This window comes from Aquarana catesbeiana, linkage group LG06, assembly GCF_042186555.1.
Source record: "Aquarana catesbeiana isolate 2022-GZ linkage group LG06, ASM4218655v1, whole genome shotgun sequence".
Lineage (NCBI taxonomy): Eukaryota > Metazoa > Chordata > Amphibia > Anura > Ranidae > Aquarana > Aquarana catesbeiana.
In genome coordinates, this window is record NC_133329.1 from 259268968 (window position 1) to 259289017 (window position 20050).

Here is a 20050-nt window from a genome sequence, read left to right on the forward strand (position 1 = left end):
CATAATTTCTTTATTGACCAGAAATCAGTAGAACAATGCTATACCTGACTCCAGCTGGGCTCCTCCACTTCTTCCTGGCTGGAAGGCCCAGGTTGGACATCGGAAGCCTCAGGTGGGGTGGAAGGAAGAGTGGAAGGAAGAGTGGAGAGGGATTCCCTGACTTCAGTGTGGTCTGACAGAAATCGCAGTCTCTCATAGTACCACAGCCTGGGGACATAAACGTCATCTGCCGCAGCTCCGGACCTCTGGGAATCTGTAACCTTCTTGCGCTCCCTAAGATAAGTGCTCCTCAGGCCACCAATTTTGGTTTTTAAATAGGGGATGGTTGCTGTGGGGACCACCGGCTTCACCAACTCCAGCAGTTTCTCCAGCGCTGCCTGCCTCTTTTGTTTATTGTTGTAATGGGGATGTCTCACCTGCCACAGACAGGGCAGCTCCCTGTATTTGTCAATGAACAGGGGGAGGAAATTGTGGTCATTGAACCCATCCATTTTCTCTGCAAGACACAACACAAGACAAACCCTAAGGTCAGGCCAAACTCCCCTAATCTTGTTAAAATATAGGCTTCCATTTCGAAGCAGTATAGGCGCAAGTTTAGATCTTACCTTCGCTATCACGATCGGCGCCTCCGATGCTCCTTCCTCCGCTCACAGATCGTACGTAATACGCACCTGTGTTACGCTTTATACACACTGCGCATGCGTTTAACTCCGCCCGCCCCTGACGTTCTTTCTAGTCTATTCCCCGCCCCTTTTCGATCAGCGCAGTGGGGGAAGAGCACATGGCGGAGACACAGCAGGATCGTGCTAATTGTAGCAACGAGGAGGAGGAGGAGGAAAGCCTGGATTCGGAAACATCCCAATCCAGAAGGAGTAGATTTAAGGCCTCAAATATGTCCTTTGGGGAGATGTTGGAGATGGTGGACATCCTGAAGAGGGCCGACTATGATGGAAAGTATGGACCTTACCCCAACCCCAATGTCAGAAAGGCCAAGATCATGACGAAAGTGGTCAAGAGTCTGCACCGGAAATTTGGGGCACGTCGATCGAAAGATCAGCTCAGGAAGCGGTGGTCGGACCTCAAATTACGAGAACATGAGCAGTACAGAAAGATCCGGAGAGTGCTGCAAAAAAGTAAGTAGTTGTGCTGTGTTCCTATTCTTTTTGTGTTTATTACGTTCGTGCTGCTCCATGTGCTTTTATTACAAGTGTACATTTTAAAATGGCAACTTTCTGGTTCATGGGCACATTATTCATTCGTATCAAACATTTTTCTTTCGGCCTATAAAACACCATTGTTTAGGCCATATGCATTTGGCCACCATTTTTGCGCCCTATACTTGCCTGAAATGAATTTGGTTGTGTAGCTGGCTTTGTTACTAGAATGAAATGCAAACTAGATTCTGTTTAAGGAGAGGACACTGAGCAGCTGTTTTCACATCTGGACACTGGAGCACTAGTGTGGGACAAAAGAACACCATTTTTATTAGGGGGCCACACAGGTGCTCCAGTGTATACTATGGGGGGGGGGCTACATATGTGAAGCTTGTACCAAACAGGTAAAGTATTGAAGCTTGACAAAGGACACTGAAAATGCTACATTTTTGAACTCTGCTAAAATTGACAATTGTACCCCACTTCCAAGCAATGTTTCCTATTTATAGTTCTGCCATCAAATATCTGTGTGCTAATTATACCATTTTGTTTTACATAGGGGAGAAAAGACTCGGAGGACACCCCTCATCCGAGGAGACCAGAGCCCACCCCCCTCTGGAAGAAGGGGAAATCCCCCCAACACAAGCTGAGCAGGAGGAAGAAGACGTGGTGGAACTAGACACAACAACAGGTGAGTGTCTGCGACCACAGGCTCAGGTAAGAGATGGATGCTGGCAGATTTTTGATACCTGTTTTTGTTTGGTTTCTTTCTTTTTAGGTGATCGTGAGGTTGTGGATCCAGATCCTTTCACATCCGAAAGTGCCCAGATCCTGATCGGGGAGATCATGGGGTGTAATTTACAATTGGAAAACCTCAAGAAAAACATCAATGATGTTATTCAAAAAAATAAAAACATCATTGATGTTTTGGGGCGAGTTTAAAGCCCCTCCAAATCCCTTTGTTTTTTGGTGTGCTACAATGTGAAAAATGTTTTTGTGATTTTTTCCAAAAGCCAAATTTGGAGGATACACACAGTGTGTCAACATGTGCTATCTGCCATCATGGGAGATCAATGGAGGCGTTTTGGGGGTGCAAACACGTCCCTTGATCCCCCGTGATGGCAGCTAGCACATGTTGACATTCGTAAATTGGTGTGCATCTTCCAAATTTGGCTTTTCCTGGGGTGACTTCACCCCATCTGAACGCAATATCAAACACAGTTCCTAAATACTCATGTGTGATATTGCCTTCAAATTCTACCAAATGTGAACTTTGTAAGTTCAAGATTTGTGTCTTTCTTGTTGGTTTTACACAGGCCTGTTTTATCTTAAATGGACATTTCTATTTGTGATAATGCCACCCCAAAAATTGTTATACAACAAACATGTTGGTTTGTTAGAAAAACCTTTGGTCAATGCACGTGTGATTGTGCAGGTATTAAAAAGTGGGTTAATCAAGAATGTGTGGATTATTGTGTCAACGCTAAAACACTTTGGTGGTGATGTAATTGTTTTTTTCGGTGAAAATGGGGGTTATTTCCTAAGGGCAAATCCTCTTGGCACTACAAGTGCAGTTTCAGTGCAGTTGCAACTGCACTTGTAGTGAAAAGTGTCTTTGCATTTAGTAAATAACATCCAACAGTGCTTTGTATAAGGTTACACAATCACGTCATTTTCTGGACTCAACACATTTCTGTCAGGGTCAGCTAAAACAAACACAAGCAGTAAATGTCCACAAATATTTTCTTTTTTTTGCTTTTTTATTTGAAAAAGGCTTCACATATTTGCTGGCATATTGATGGCCCCCCTACCCGCAAAGAACTCCAGGTATCGTAACCGGACATCACGGGCACTCAGGGAGGGCAAGCCAGGACGGCCGCTTTCAAGCGCCATCAGTGTTGTTTCAGGTATCACTCCGGGCTCAGGCCCAACAGAGCCAGCATAGTTGAATAGTTGAATTCCTTAAAAAGTTATGGAGAATACAGCACGCCATGATGATATGATTAAGTTTATACTCCGCCATATGGATAGGTGTCAGAAATAGGCGGAACCGGCTGGCCAGGATTCCAAATGTGTTCTCCACCACTCTTCGGGCTCTGGCCAGCCGGTAATTAAAAACCCTCTGTTCCGGGGTGAGGGTCCTCATAGGGAATGGCCGCATAAGATGGTCCCCCAGCGCAAAAGCTTCATCAGCAACGAACACAAATGGGAGTCCTTCCACATTGTCCTCTGGAGCTGGCAAGTCCAAGCTGCCATTCTGGAGACGCCTGTAAAACTCCGTCTGGGCGATGACTCCACCATCGGACATCCGGCCATTCTTCCCCACGTCCACATACAAGAAGTCGTAATTAGCCGACACCACCGCCAACATCACTATACTATTGAACCCCTTATAGTTGAAATAGTACGACCCCGAGTTGGGTGGTGGGACGATGTGGACGTGTTTCCCATCAATTGCCCCTCCGCAGTTAGGAAAATCCCACTGCTGGGCAAAGTGGGAGGCCACAGTCTGCCATTCCTGTGGCGTGGAAGGAAACTGTTGAGGAAAAAATAAAAAAATTTGTATTTTTGCACATAAACATGGCAAGCAGATTAGACACAAACATTCTTGGCCAACCTCCAGATAGCATTTAGTAAGGGGAATTTAACAACGCCAAAGTATAAGGTACACCTATCATATTCCCTCTCCCCCCCCTCTCATGGGCCATTTCTAACAATATAGGGGGGGGGATCTTGGACAGGTAACCCTCTTCACTTCATTGAGAGATGAATGTCTAAATACAGGGTATTACTTTGAACAGCCCCTCCTTAGTTACACTATTGGCAGCCCACTGGACAGGTAAGAAGTGTCATAATACAAAGATATAAATACACACTGTACACATTTCAGGACATTTGGACATTTTGCTATTACCTGTCAAGATAATAATAGGATACAAAAACTTTAAACAGTACCAATGGAAAGTATACAGGCAGGCCCTTGCACTACATGCTTTGGGGAATTCATGCATAAATCTGACCACAAAAGAGATGGGTATAGTGTGTATGGGTTTGGCAAAGTCAGCAGATAGATGATTGAGGATAGATAGAGAATTGGGATCAGCTGACTTAGCAGTTGGGGGAGGGAGGGTTACTAAAAATGATTTGGGGACACCACAAAAAATAAGCCTCTGCCACTCTGCCAGAATTTAAAGCTAAAATAACATTTCTAAACATTTTAGGGGGTGTTTGGGGTAAAGCACTACTATGGAGCTGATAAAATACATTGTTAAGTGACTACATGCGGTGAATATAGGGCCTGTAGAGCATGCTGGGGAGGTTAGTGAAGGACAATCTGTATGAAGGACCTAAAAAATTAATTACCTAAAAATCCAGAATGCATGAGGACAAAGGGGACATTCACAGCATATTACAATCATGGTAATTGGGGAATGAGGAAAGAAATACAATATATTAGCAAACATTAAATACAATAAAATGTGATATTAAAGGATAAAAATCTTACCTTAATATACTCCTTCTGCAGGACCTGGATGATGGCAGAACAGGTCTCTGGGATGATGATACCCAGAGCCTGAGGGGAGATGCCTGTCGAGAACTTCAAGTCCTGCAGACTTCTCCCTGTCGCCAAATACCGCAGGGTAGCGACCAACCTCTGCTCCGGAGTGATGGCTTGCCTCATGCAGGTATCCTGCCTGCTAATATAAGGGGTCAGCGAAGCCAACAGACGGTGAAACACGGGGTCCGTCATCCTGATAAAGTTCCTGAAATCATCAGGATTATTCTCACGGATCTCACGGAGCAAAAACATATGAGAGAACTGGTCACGCTGAAGCAACCAATTCTTGGTCCATGAACTCCTCCCCACCCTGTTCATGGACTGGACTTGTGTCAAGGTCAGGACCCCAACACCAAGCCCCCACACAGCACGAACTCTATGAGGAGTACGCATACGCAACATGGCTAGAAAACGGTCGGCTGCTCAGAACGAAGTAACAGAACGCACTGAAGAACAGCAAGGCCTGTGAAGAGCGACCTGAAAAACAGTAACGAACGAACAAGAATACAATGACTAAGTCACGCGGAACTTGCTTGCATGCACTGAAGAGCAGATACAAACCCACAAGCATAAACTGAACGGCAGAAAACGATCTGAAAACCACGAGTCTGAAAAAGCACGAATCGTCTCTCACCAAACTTTTACTAACACGAGATTAGCAAAAGGAGCCCAAAGGGTGCTGCGCTTGGTTCTGAACTGGCCTTTTCTAGTCTCGTCGTACGTGCTTGACGTCACCGCGTTCTTGGCGATTGGAAATTCCGACAACTTTGTGCGACCGTGTGTACGCAAAACAAGTTTGAGCCAACATCCGTCGGAAAAAATCCTAGGATTTTGTTGTCGGAATGTCCGAACAAAGTCCGACCGTGTGTACGGGGCATTAGGTGTTGTTGTGGCCACAACACTGTAAGCCCTCACAGGGCCCTGCTGTGAAATATTAGATCAAGAATTGCAATTACATGCCCCTGTTGAACAGGGGCAGAAAAATTGGGCCTTTGGTGGTGGTGGTGCTGGTGCCACAACACTGTAAGTGCTCACAGATACTCTTGGTGGGCGCAGAAACGGCCCTGCTGTGAAATATTAGATCAAGAATTCTAATTACATGTCCCTGTTGAACAGGGGCTGAAATTGGGCCTTAGGCACTGGTTCTGGTGCCACAACACTGCAAGCCCTCACAGATACTCTAGTTGGAGCGCAGGAACTAGCCCTGCTGCAAAGAATTGCATGAAAAATTGTAATTACATGCCCCTGTTAAAACAGGGGCTGAAAAATTGGGCCTTAGGCACTGGTGGCGGGACTGGTGGCGCCCAGAACCAAAAATGTTCTTACAAGCTATCATCATGATCATTGAGGAGGATGAGGATAATTACTCAGTATAACAGGATAGTCACTCAGCACCAGCATAGGCAGTCTTTGAAGGGATCTGACATTTCAAAAAAATGTATTCGGTTACATCAGCATCAGGTGCTTGGTAGCTGGTGGTGATCAAAGACTGTTTCATTTTTATGAAGGTCAGTCGATCGACCAAGTCGGTGGACAGACGCACCCTGTGATCGGTTACAAAGCCTCCAGCAGCACTGAATGTGCGTTCCGAAAGAACGCTGGATGCAGGACAGGCCAGTAGCTCAATTGCATACTGTGCAAGCTCTGGCCAGTGATCCATCCTCAAGACCCAGTAACCCAGAGGATTTTCGGTGGGAAAGGTGTCCAAGTCAGATCTTGCCCCTAGGTATTCCTGCACCATGTAAAACAGACGCTGGCGATGGTTGCTGGAACCAATCATACCTTGGGGCTGCGGACTAAAAAATTGTCTGAACGCATTGGTCAGACGGCCACCTTCTCCACCGCTCCTTCTTTGACTGACCGAAGCCTCAGTAACACGTTGTCCAGAAACAGGAGTTTGTAACCTCCCAGTCTCTGGGAACGCATTGCACAGACCTTTCTGCAAGGCCTCCCGAAGATGTTTCATCCTCTGCTCCCTCTGCGACGGCAAGATAAGGTCCGCAACCTTATCCTTGTAACGTGGATCAAGGAGGGTTGTCAGCCAGTATTGTTCCTTCTCCTTGATACCACGAATACGAGGATCCTTCCACAGGCTTTGCAGGATCAGGGAGGCCATGCTGAGGCATTCGGTCCAGAGTCCTCTGGGTCACTAAGGACGACATGATCCACAGCCACCTCCTCCCAGCCACGTACAAGTCCATGTGTTTCTTGGGACTGTAAATGATCCCTTAAAGACTGCTGCTGATGCTGAGTGCCAGGCTCCACTTCCATACTGACACAATCCTCCTCCTCCTCCTCTTCCTGTGTGATTGGCGGGCATGCAGGAACACTGTCTCGATAAAGGGGGCCTTGAGAGCTAAGGAAGTCATCCTGCCTCTGTTCTGCCTCAAGTGCCCTGTCCATTATTCCATGCAGCGTGTGCTCCAACAGGTGGACAAGGGGGACAGTGTCACTGATGCATGCACTGTCACTGCTCACCATCCTCGTGGCCTCCTCAAATGGTGACAGGACAGTGCATGCATCCCTGATTATGGCCCACTGGCGTGGGGAAAAACAAGCTTCCCTGACCCTGTCCTGGTGCCATAGTCGCACAGGTACTCATTGATGGCCCTCTGCTGTGTGTGCAGCCGCTGCTGCATCGCCAACGTTGAGTTCCACCTGGGGGGCATGTCACAGATTAGGCAGTTCTTGGGCAGGTTAAATTCCTTTTGGAGGTCTGCCAGCCGAGCACTGGCATTATATGACCGGCAGAAATGCACACAGACTTTCCTGGCCTGCCTCAGGACATCCTGTAAGCCCGGGTACCTGCCCAAGAACCGCTGCACCACCAAGTTAAGGACGTGAGCCAAACAGGGCACATGGGTCATTTGTCCCTGTCGGAGGGAGGAGAGGAGGTTGGTGCCATTGTTGCAAACAACCATTCCTGCCTTAAGTTGGCGTGGCGTCAACCACCTCTGAACCTGCCCCTGCAGAGCTGACAGAACCTCTGCCCCAGTGTGGCTCCTGTCCCCCAAGCACACCAGCTCAAGCACCACATGGCATCTTTTGGCCTGCATACTTGAGTAGCCCCTTGAACGCCTACAGAGCACCGCTGGTTCCGAGCACAAAGCACAGGAAGAGGCCATGGAGGAAGAAGAAGAGGAGGGGGTGGAGGAGAGAGGTGTGTCAGAATCATTAGTAGTGGCATTTTGGAGGCGTGGTGGCGGAACAACCTCCAACACTACTGCACCTTGTCCTGCATCCTTCCCAGCTGCCAGCAGAGTCACCCAATGCGCCGTGAAACTTAGGTAACATCCCTGTCCATGCCTGCTGGACCATGAGTCAGCGGTAATATGCACCTTACCGCTGACCGCCCTGTCCAGCGAGGCATGGACATTGCCTTCCACATGCCGGTAGAGAGCCGGAATCGCCTTCCGTGAGAAAAAGTGGCGTTTGGGTACGGAAGGGGACAGAGTCTACCAACTGAAAAGGTAGCAGTTGAAGTGCTAGCAATTTTGCCAAGCTAGCATTCAACTGCTGGGCATGTGGATGGCTGGGAGCAAACTTCTTTCGGCGGTGCAGCAGCTGGGGCAGGGAAATTTGCCTGGTACAATCTGACGTCCCTGTACCAAAAGCAGATTGCCCACAAGTCCTTGGCTGTGACACACCTAATTCTACACCTTCATTCCTCCCAGTGCAGGTCTCAGAGAGGACTGAAGGTATAGTGGGGTTGGAGATCATCAGCTGATGAGCAAGGAGAGGTCCTCTTTGTTCTTTGTTTTGGTCTTTTAGATACGCTTGGCAATGAACTGCATGGCCAACGAACTGCATGGCAGGTCAACATATGTCTGGTCAAACATGTGGTGCCCAAGCGGGAGATGTTTTGGCCACGCGAGATACGCTTGAGACATATGTTGCAAATACCAGCGGTGCGATCTGATGCACTCGTCTCAAAAAAGCCCACACCAAACTTTTGGAATAACGAGCAGAGACAGCAGCGCCCTGCACATGCGGAGCTTTGCAGTGTGATGCAGTCAGTGTGCTGCCCTTAGGCTGGCCCCTGGAGGGCATCCTGCCTTGTTGGTGATGTGCCTCCTCCTCCTCCCCTCTCCTATCAGTCACCCACGTTGAGTCAGTGACCTCATCATCCCCTCCCTCCTCATCACTGGAGCAAACCTGGCAGTATGCTGCAGCAGAGGGAGCATGACTGCCAGATTGCTGTCCTTCTTGGGCACCCCCTCTGTCCTTGCTCACGTTACTGCCTTCATCTAGCTCAGTATCATCATCAGAGCCTTCTAAACGCTGGGCATCCTCCTGGAGCATGTTTCCAACAATGTAGTCAAACAGTTCGAGGGACTCCTCAGGAGGACATGGTGGGGCTAGGGAAGGAGTCACTGATGCCATTGAGCTGAGGGAAGAGGCTGTGTTGGCAGCTGCTTTGCCAAAGTACCCTGAGCATGGGTGAGAGAGGATGAGGAAGATGAGGATGGCATGGTCATCCACTCGACCAAGTCTTCCGCATGTTTCGGCTAAACGCGGCCAGCTGCCGAAAAAAGGCCAAGCGTGTCCCACAGCCACGTGCTGATGAGGATGCACGTCATCACGACCAGCACTGTTGCCTCTAGACACAGAGCCTGCTTGCCCTCTTTTATTGGCTTGTGATTGTCTGCCTCTCCTTGTTGGCCTTCCAGACATACTAATGGCCTGCAGTGAGATGTAGCTGCACTAAGCTGGGATATATATATAATATATATATATACTGCAGCTAGCAAAATCAACTGCCTGCCTGTAGTATGAGAACACCACCAATCTTCTACAGGTAGCTTTAGCTGAACACTGTGCAGAGGTCGCACTACACTAACTTGTAGCTTTAGCTGAACACTGTGCAGAGGTCGCACTACACTAACTTGTAGCTTTAGCTGAACACTGTGAGGAGGACGCACTACACCAACTTGTAGCTTTAGCTGAACACTGTGCACTACACTAACTTGTAGGTTGAGCTGAACACTGTGCAGAGGTCGCACCACACTAACTTGTAGCTTTAGCTGAACACTGTGAAGAGGACGCACTACACTAACTTGTAGCTTTAGCTGAACACTGTGCAGAGGTCGCACTACACTAACTTGTAGCTTTAGCTGAACACTGTGCACTACACTAACTTGTAGCTTTAGCTGAACACTGTGCAGAGGTCACACTACACTAACTTGTAGCTTTAGCTGAACACTGTGCACTACATTAACTTGTAGCTTTAGCTGAACACTGTGAGGAGGATGCACTACACTAACTGTAAATAGTCTAGCTACCTGACTGTGGTACTAATAGGATCAGAAGAACACCAGCAATTTTCTTCAAGTAGCTGTAAATACTGTAACAACACAAGCCTGCCTGTCAGTAGGAAGATAATAACAGGAACGGATCTAGCTAAACTGAATACAGTATATATATATATATATATATATATATATATATATATATATATATATATATACATACACAACACCTGGGATGCATATATATATATATATATATATATATATATATATATATATATATATATATACACAGTACACTGTAAGTGCAGCTAACTGACTGACTGTCCTGCCTAATCTATCTAACTTGAATCAAATGACACGGTCTTTCTGTCTCTGTCTCTCAACGCCGGAACACACTACACAGGGCCGCCGTGCAGACGGCCTTATATAGTGTGGGGCATGTACTAAACCCCCTGAGCCATATTTGGTCAAAGCTACCCTGGCTTTAGCCAATTACAGCTCTCTCTACAGAGGGCGCTGTGATTGGCCAAGCATGCGGGTCATAGTGCATGCTTGGCCAATCATCAGCCGTGACGCGCCACACGAATTTGGCGCGAACGGCCCATATTGTTCGCAATTCAACGAACTATCAAACAGACGATGTTCGAGTCGAACATGGGTTCGACTCGAACACGAAGCTCATCCCTAGTCTTAGCTGTTGTGAGATCATTTGCAGCAGGAAGGCAGGAGGGGCTCAAAATTTGGGCTAGGAAGTAATTGGACACATCTGACAAGGAACAAGATGTCCTATAAAAGGCACAGAACTGTAACATACATTCTATTGATAGGCGCTGTGTACCTCAGTCAGCCATATACAGATACTGTATATTGATGAGCCAATTATTGCAGAGTTCTGCAGCCTTTAGTCCTGCACACAGCATACATACAGGTGCATACCTCCCAACTTTTTGAGATGAGAACAAGGGACACCTATTAGCAAATGTACGTAGGCATAGGACACACCCCCTGGCTGTCATGCCCCTTAAAGGAGAATTATACCAAAAAAATATTAGTTAAACCCACAAGTGCTTTATTTTTACCACTACTATTGCTTTATACTGGTTTTTGAAGTTTACAAATGCAGCAATTTAGTAATTGGATGAAAGGTTTAGCACTGGGAAACCCTTTTTGAAAGATAAAAAGTGCATTTTATATACAACTATATAGATCAGACCAAAATGAGAGACAAATGGAGGAAAGAGAGACAGAGGGACATTGCTCCAAATCAGGGACAGTTGGGAGGTATGCAGGTGATCAGCTCTGTCCTCCACATCATTGACAGGCAGAGCTGGGTGAACAGTGCACATGCGCAGTGTAAAATATGAGCAGCAGGAAGAGCCGTGGCAGGGGGTGTCTGGCAGCATCCCTCGCATTTCAATGATTTGCAGTGTGAGCTGTCATTGGCAAGCCCCGCTCTCCACCTAGGGTTACCACCTGTCCGGGATTCACCCGGACAGTTTGGGTTTGGAATCTTGCGTCCGGGTTTCAGACTGCCTGAAACCCGGACACATTATTCAGACTGGACTATGGTTTCCCAGCAGGGTTGCTGGCTGCAGTTGTCTAAGCTGAGAGTGTGTGTGACACTCTCTTTCATGCTGCCCAAAGCCAGCACTAACAATTCCCCCTCTCCCCACACAGACGGGAGAGGAGAGAGGGCTTGATCTGCACCTCTTCCTCTCAGCACTATTCCTCTGTGTCTGCCCACACTCCTTAGAAAAGGAAAGCGCGGGCTGGAAATTTGAAGTACGGCAGCCTCAGATACATCTGGATGAGAGGTGCTGACTGCCAAGGGGTGAGTGAGCTCACCATTCATCTCTGTCTGTGATTGAAGTCTCCCCCTTCTATCTCCTGGCTCTGAGTGAGTACACTATGGTAAATCAGGGTTCTCAGAGCACCCCTTACTTTATAGTTCCTCTTTACACCAGAAGCCACAGGTGTTCCCCCTTCAATCAGAGTCCTCTCCGTACATCAGAGTTCTCAGTGTTCCCTCTTAAATCAGGGTTCCCAGAGCATCCCTTATGTTAGAGTCCCCAGTGTTCTCCCTTACATCAGAGTCTGCAGAGTCTCCCCTTACAGTGAAAGGGAACTCTTTGAGTTCAGATATAAAAATGAAGTAGGTGGCAGAATATCGGTAAATTACTTTGCTGGACACAGGACTCGTTTAAGGGAGTTTTATTCCACTTTGGCCAAAGCAGTGGACACCTGACCCGACTCTCGTCTGCAGTGTGTCAATTACAGCTTACACAGTGTACATATAATTTCAGTATATTGCGTCACAAGCGAATATTTCCGTTTTACAAACATTTTAACCTTCTAAAAGTCAACCTACGCTTTAGATACAAGACAAGTTCTGCAAAACATATATTTTAAACCTTATGCAAAACTTCAGTTTTTCTGCAGTTTGCCCTTTGCGGTTTTGTCTGAGATGGGAGGGGGAAGTAAGTGAGTTCAGTGTCTGACCACAGCCTGTCACAAGTAGTTTCAACATGAAATGTAAGGAATATGATTCTTAGCTGAAATTCTAAATCAGTCTTAGTTGGGTCTCTCATTAACTTATAAAACACTGGGATAGTGACCCTTGGCCCATGGTAACAATAGGAATACAAAAAGAAAAGAAATATCAGCACTCCATACACTACAAGGAGAATCAGAAAATAATTAAAACTTGTCTCTGCAATACTTGAGTTGGTGATCAGGGTATGGTTTACCAGCTTACCGGTGGAGCTAAAGCTCCGAACAGTTAGCCAAGTTTTATAGGGTGCATAAGTGGGGTCATAACAGGTTATCTGATTTTCAAGGGAGCACATTGAATAGGTAGTCCCATTATGTATGCAGGTACCAGTTGCTGTGCCCTTGCATTGATAATAAGAGTGCCACAGTAACATCTTGGTAGTTATGGATCCTACTCTGGTGGTCTTTATACAAAGGTCACATGAGTTACCCTCCTCCCTTTTTAGCTCAGCCAGTATCACTGCTATGGCTATCAACAGTCTCATTATAAAATTTTTAGTTAACATTACACTGATGAATATGCTCAAGCTTCAGCCTATGTGTAGACCAACCAGCGTCCAGGCTGTGGTTGGAGCAGAGCTTAGTAGATGTCCTTTATCTTCCGCTGTGCGTTGAGCCAGCAGCGTCCAGGGGTGTGCTGGCCGCAGGGCTGCAGTCCGTCTAGCTTCTGCCATGTGTAGATTCAGCAGCTCCCAGAAATGTGCTGAAAACAGGGCTGGAGTTCTTCCTTCTGATTTCTCTGGTCAATCTCAGTCTCAAAGGGTCTTGGGGATCTACTGTACTGTGCCAGGAGTCTGTGAGGTCAGCAGCTCGTTTCACCCTAGAGTGGTGTATCCAGGGTGTCACCTTGGCCACCCTAATGGCCGTTGGGGTAGATAGCAAAACAGTGTAAGGAACTCTCCATCTTGGCCCTAAAGCGGATAAGTTCCACTTTTACCCACATTGTATCTTCTGGTTTAAAGGGGTGGACTGGATTTAACAAGCTCACGGGAAGTTTCTCTTGAACCCATTTGCCTATGTCCTGCATACTCTCCCCAAGTCTCTGTATCAGTTCACGGTTAACAACCCCTCCTATCTGATGCAAGTCTCCTCTAATACCTCTAATAATGGGTGGGAGCCTACCATACAGTACCTCAAAAGGGGACAGATTTGTCCTCCTTGTTGGGGTACTCTGATTTCTCAGTAAAGCAATGGGCAACATCAAGGTCCATTTCATTTGGGTTTCCTGACAGAGCTTGGCCAGTTGTAACTTGAGCGTTCGGTTCATTCGTTCAACTTTTCTAGAGCTTTGGGGCCTATATGCGTTGGGTAGTTTCCAAGTAGGGATGAGCCGAACACCCCCCTGTTCGGTTCGCACCAGAACATGCGAACAGGAAAAAAGTTCGCTCGAACACGCGAACACCGTTAAAGTCTATGGGACACGAACATGAATAATCAAAAGTGCTAATTTTAAAGGCTTATATGCAAGTTATTGTCATAAAAAGTGTTTGGGGACCTGGGTCCTGCCCCAGGGGACATGGATCAATGCAAAAAAAAGTTTTAAAAACGGCCGTTTTTTCAGGAGCAGTGATTTTAATAATGCTTAAAGTCAAACAATAAAAGTGTAATATCCCTTTAAATTTCGTACCTGGGGGGTGTCTATAGTATGCCTGTAAAGGGGCGCATGTTTCCTGTGTTTAGAACAGTCTGACAGCAAAATGACATTTGGAAGGAAAAAACTAATTTAAAACTACTCGCGGCTATTGCATTGCCGACAATACACATAGAAGTTCATTGATAAAAACGGCATGGGAATTCCCCCCCAGGGAAACCCCGAACCAAAATTAAAAAAAAAAAAAATGACGTGGGGGGGTCCCCCTAAATTCCATACCAGGCCCTTCAGGTCTGGTATGGATATTAAGGGGAACCCCGGCCAAAATTTAAAAAAAAAATGACGTGGGGTTCCCCCTAAATTCCATACCAGACCCTTCAGGTCTGGTATGGATTTTAAGGGGAACCCCGCGCCAAAAAAAAAAAAAAAAATAGACTTTTAAAGGGTGTTCCGCGGCATTCGAATTTGCCGCGAACACCCCAAATTGTTCGGTGTTCGGCGAACTTGCGAACAGCTAATGTTCGAGTCGAACATGAGTTCGACTCGAACTCGAAGCTCATCCCTATTTCCAAGTAATCTTAAGTGTTGTTGCTAATTCCTGGAGACACTTGTGGACAAAGGCAGGGCCATTGTCTGAGCATATGGCGGAGGGGATTCCATATCTGGGGATAATCTCCTGAGTCAGGCATTTAACCACTTCTTTTGTAGTCTCAGTCCGAGTGGGCCATGCCTCTACCCAGTTTGAATAGGTACAAACGGCTACTAAAAAATATTTGTATCCACCTGCAGGGGGCATGACAGTGAAGTCAACCATCAATTCTTCCATTGGTGAGGCTCCTACAGCTTATACTCCAGGGGGTGGTATAGGGCCCTGTCTTAGGTTATTGCGGGCGCACTCTACACATCTGCTGGATGCAGCTTGTGCCAATGTGGGTAGCTGGGGGAACATAAAAATGTCTCTAGGGCCTTCTCAATGGCTGTTTTTCCCATGTGTGTCCCTTTGTGAAATTCTGTCACTATCTCAGTTGCTACAGCAGCTGGGACAACAATTCTCCCGTCCTGCAGTTGGTACCACTGGTCTTCCCGATACTCCCCAGGTTCAGTCTCTAGCCATTCCTGTTCTTCCTTTGTGTAAATTGGATCCCATTCAGAAAGTGGGACAGGAAACAGGGGGGCCATTATCTGTTGTAGGGGTTGTTGAAATGCTGCATCTCTAGCTGCTTGATCTGCTTTCCTATTTCCTTTAGCCACTCGGGAGTCTCCCTTTTGATGGCCCCTGCAGTGTATCACTGCGACTTCAGAGGGGGCCCATACTGCCTCTAATGCCACGTACACACGGGCGGACTTTTCGACGGACTAGGTCCGGGGGACTTTTCAACAGACTTTTCAACGGACTTTCAAATGAACGGACTTGCCTACACACGATCAACCAAAGTCCGACAGATTTGTACATGATGACGTACAACCGGACTAAAATAAGTAAGTTCATAGCCCGTAGCCAATAGCTGCCCTAGCGTTGGTTTTAGTCTGTTGGACTAGCATACAGACAAGCGTTTTTTTCGACCAGACTCGAGTCTGTCGGAAAGATTTGAAACATGTTTTATTTCTAGGTCCGTTGGACTTTTGGGAAAAAAAAGTCCGCTGGAGCCCACACACGGTCGAATTGTCCGGAGTCCGGTCCGCCGGACCTAGTCCGTCAAAGTCAGCTCGTGTGTATGCGGCATAACAGTTCTAGTATTTCTGTCCCATATTTGATGCTCTTCCTTCCAGATCTAATAAGTCCTCTCTCCTTATACAGGGCCTCATGTGCATGAAGGGTCAGGAAGGCATATTTGGAGTCTACATAGACATTTAGTTTTAGTCCCGCAGCCAGTTGTAATGCTCTGGTCAGTGCAATCAGTTCTGCTTTCTGTGCTGAGGTTCCCTGCGGTAAGGCTCCTGTCTCTATCGCTGCTTCTAGTGTGACAACTGCATAGCCTGCATAGCGGACACCATCTTTTACAAAACTGCTTCCGTCAGTAAAGTACTCAACGTCTGGCTTTTCCAAAGGGCTGTCTTTCAAGTCTGGTCGGCTTGCATATACTTCATCCATTACCTGGAGACAGTCATGTGTTATGGGGTTCTTGTGAGGTGGGGAGCAGAGTGGCTGGGTTTAAGGTGTTAACAGTCTCTAAGTGGATTTGAAGATTTTCACACAGCATAGCTTGGTATTTAACCATTCGGCTGTTTGTGAACCAGTGATTTCCCTTGTAACCCATTAATTGCCTGTACTTGGTGTGGGACTCAGACATAAGTCTCCTGACCCAATGACAACTTTTCAGCCTCTGCCACAAGGAGGGCTGTTGCTGCGATGGCCCACAGGCAGGATGGCCAGCCCTAAGCTACAGTGTCCAGTTGTTTTGAAAGGTATGCTACAGGGCGCTGCCACGATCCCAAGTATTGTGTCAGGACTCCTACTGCTATTCCTTGTTTTTCACTGACATACAAATAGAAGACTTTCTGGCCATCCGGCAGGCCTAGTGCTGGGGCCTGCATTAGGGAAACCTTAATGTCTTGGAATGCTCTGTTTTGTTGTTCTCCCCATTGAAAGGGTTCCTTTTCTCCCCCCTTTGTGGATTCATAGAGGGGTCTAGCTTTTGTGGCAAAGTCCGGTATCCAGATACGGCAAAACCCCACTGCCTCCAGGAATTCACGCACTTGCTGTCTGGTAGTCGGGGTGGGGATCTGACAAACAGTTCATAGGGTTTTTCGAGGGACTGGGTACTGTTTCAGGCTGACTGGAGTGGCTCCTGATTTTAATTCAATAACGATTGGGAGAATGTGTCTGGCTAATCCTGGTGGGTTGTCTTTCGCCCATAGTCCCGGGATGTCGGGCTTCAGAGGGATGGGGCAATTTTAGGATAGCCTGTCCGTCAGATTGGAAGTATATGTGTGCTCTGAGTTTAGCAAGTAAGTCTCTGCCCAGCAAGGGAATATGGCAATCCGGCATGTATAGGAACTGATGCTGGACTTGAGGCCCCTCCCAAACTACAAAGTCTTTCTGTTAGGAAGGGTCTTTTGACTTTATACTTCTGCGCTGCTTGGTTAATTCTGTGTTTCTCCTCAGTATTAAAAAGGGTAAATAAAAGTTACTGATAGTCCGACCAAATAGAGTTATGGGTCTGAATTATTGACCAGAGCAAATCTGTCATGGCTTGGGGCTTCTCAGAGTAGGCAGGGTTATGAGTCTTCCAGTTCAGTAAATCTGTTGTGGTTAAAGGGGTATAAACTAGAGTCCGATGTCCCCCCACCACCTGTTCTCTTAGGGGCATTTGCAGAGGTATGTTGAAAGACAGGGCAAGGGTCCGGCCATTTGCATCAGGATTTCTCGGAGTGGAAGTGGACACTTGATTGGGGGGCCCATTAGCTACTACTGAGTTCCCTATTTCTGTCCTGCCTATACCCAGAGTGTTACGGTTAGGAATATTAATAGGAGTATGTTTACTTAGATCAGGCATTGACAAACTTGCTGAATCTAATGCAGGTGGACAACAACTTGAGTCCTCTTGTCTACTGGATGGGACATTTGGACATGGCTCTGACCTGTATCTGTCTGAGGCTCGTTCCTCTACATATGGGGGAGGCTGATCTGTCTCTTCGGTTTGAGAATATATGTGTTTTGTTTGTTTTGTCAGTGGTACTACTCTTGTCATAACCATAATTCTGCACTTTCTCTCTTTTGTGGCTTCTATCCACTGCAAGTCTTTATCTCCCATTTGTCCAAGAGATGCACAATCATCCGGACGGACGTTTCTCCTATCTGACTGATTGAGGATTTGTCTGAGAGATGGACAATCATCCGGACGGACATTCCTCCTGGAAGGTGCGTCTTGGTCATGTTTCTGTGGGTCTGACATAATAATCTCAAATAATCAGTCAATGGTCTCTAAGTCAAAGGTTCTCTGCGGGGGGGGGGCCAGTTCTTAGAAAATTCCTTCCTGAAGTTGGAGATCATGGACTGTAGGGGAGATTCAACATTATGTTTCCCACCCATACTTGTAACCTAGAGACACCAAGACAAACACAGAAGGTAGGGTAACGATGAGAATTCAGTAAGGGGTCTGAATCCTCGACACAAGTAGGGACAATTGACAACGCTTCCCTCGGTCAGTGGCCTGGAAGTGAACTTTCACTTCACCACAAAGTGATGTCTCATACACACATCAGTCATACCAGACACTCCCACCCGAAAATTACTGACTGACTGAGGATTCGTCCGAAAGATGCACAATCATCTGGAAGGACGTTCCTCTCGGAAGGTGATCAGGCTTCCCTTCTCTCGATCTGTCGAGAGATTGGCTGGCTGTCTGACTGTTATCCAAAATCAAAAGTAAAAAGACTCTCACCTGTTCCTGTTGGAGCTCCAGCTATCTATTTCTCAGGTTCCCAGGTCCTTTTGACGCTACCAAGGTTGTCCACAGTAGGCCACCAAATGGGACACAGCGCAGTCTCCTAGATAACAGTTCCAGAAGGCGCCTTTTGAGACTACGATATAGCCCACAGGGTGGAAAGGTCTGGTGGAAACACAGTGCCACCTGCCTAAACAGGTCACACCGATATTCCCCCCTCACGGCCAAATGCACCAAATGAAGTAGGAGGCAGAATATCGGTAAATGACTTTGCTGGACACAGGACTCGTTTAAGGGAGTTTTATTCCACTTTGGCCAAAGCAGTGGACACCTGACCCGACCTCGTCTGCATGCTAAGTGTGTCAATTACAGCTTGCACAGTGTACATATAATTTCAATATATTGCGTGACAAGTGATTATTTCAGTTATACAAACATTTTAACCTTTTAAAAGTCAACCTACGCTTTAGATACAAGACAAGTTCTGCAAAACATATATTTTAAACCTTATGCAAAACTTACATTTTTCTGCAGTTTGCCCTTTGCGGTTTTGTCTGAGATGGGAGGGGGAACTAAGTGAGTGAGTTCAGTGTCTGACCACAGCCTGTCACAAGTAGTTTCAACATGAAATGTAAGGCATATGATTCTTAGCTGAAATTCTAAATCAGTCTTACTATGCACATAACTATGGCCACATAAACTGACCCTCGTTGCCACTTCATTAGGGGAACTCTGTGGACTCTGATGTAAAAGGTGAATCTTGTTATTAACTTCATATGATTAGAAATGTTATTTATTAGCAAAAGATATGTTTAGTTTATACTACAAAACAAAATTGCTATGCGCTGCTAGAGTGTTCCTGTTTGACTTGAAGAAAAGGTGGCAACCCTATCTCCACCTACTGGAATCTGCTGCAGGTAGGTTAAACCCGAACACCTTTGAATTACACAGGTTCTGAGGCTAATTAAATGGAGATAAGGCACCAAGTGAGTTTAATTACCTGTGTAATTAATATGTGTTCGGGTTTAAAGGGATGAGGTGGGAACCATAGCTGCAGGGTGACAGTACGCTTGGTGTAATTCCGTCAGATTAGGCGACCCGTCAGAATTGGTAACAGAGGTGATGTTCCATCCCCGCCATCTTGCTTCACCCCGCACTCCTCCACAGTATTTGATACACCAAGAAGGGGGCAAGCGGACATCTTGTTACACCCACTGGAGTTTTGCGTTTCACAGATATCTTTAACAGGAAACAGAGCATATATTTTGAAATACAGTATTTGGAAATCCATCGGACTGTTTACATGTTGAATTATAAAAGCAGCGGTGTTCTGTAACATTAGCAAATCTGTGAGATCAGCAGGTTTGTCACTGCTTTTAAAATTCAACATCTAAACAGTCTGTCAGATTTTTAAATACTGTATTTCAGCATGTAAGCTCCATTTTCTGTTAAAAATAACTGTGAAATGCGCAACTCCAGTGGGTGTAACAAGATGTCCGCTTGCTCCCTTCTTGGTGTATCATTACTGTGGAGGAGTGTGGGTGTAGCAAGATGAC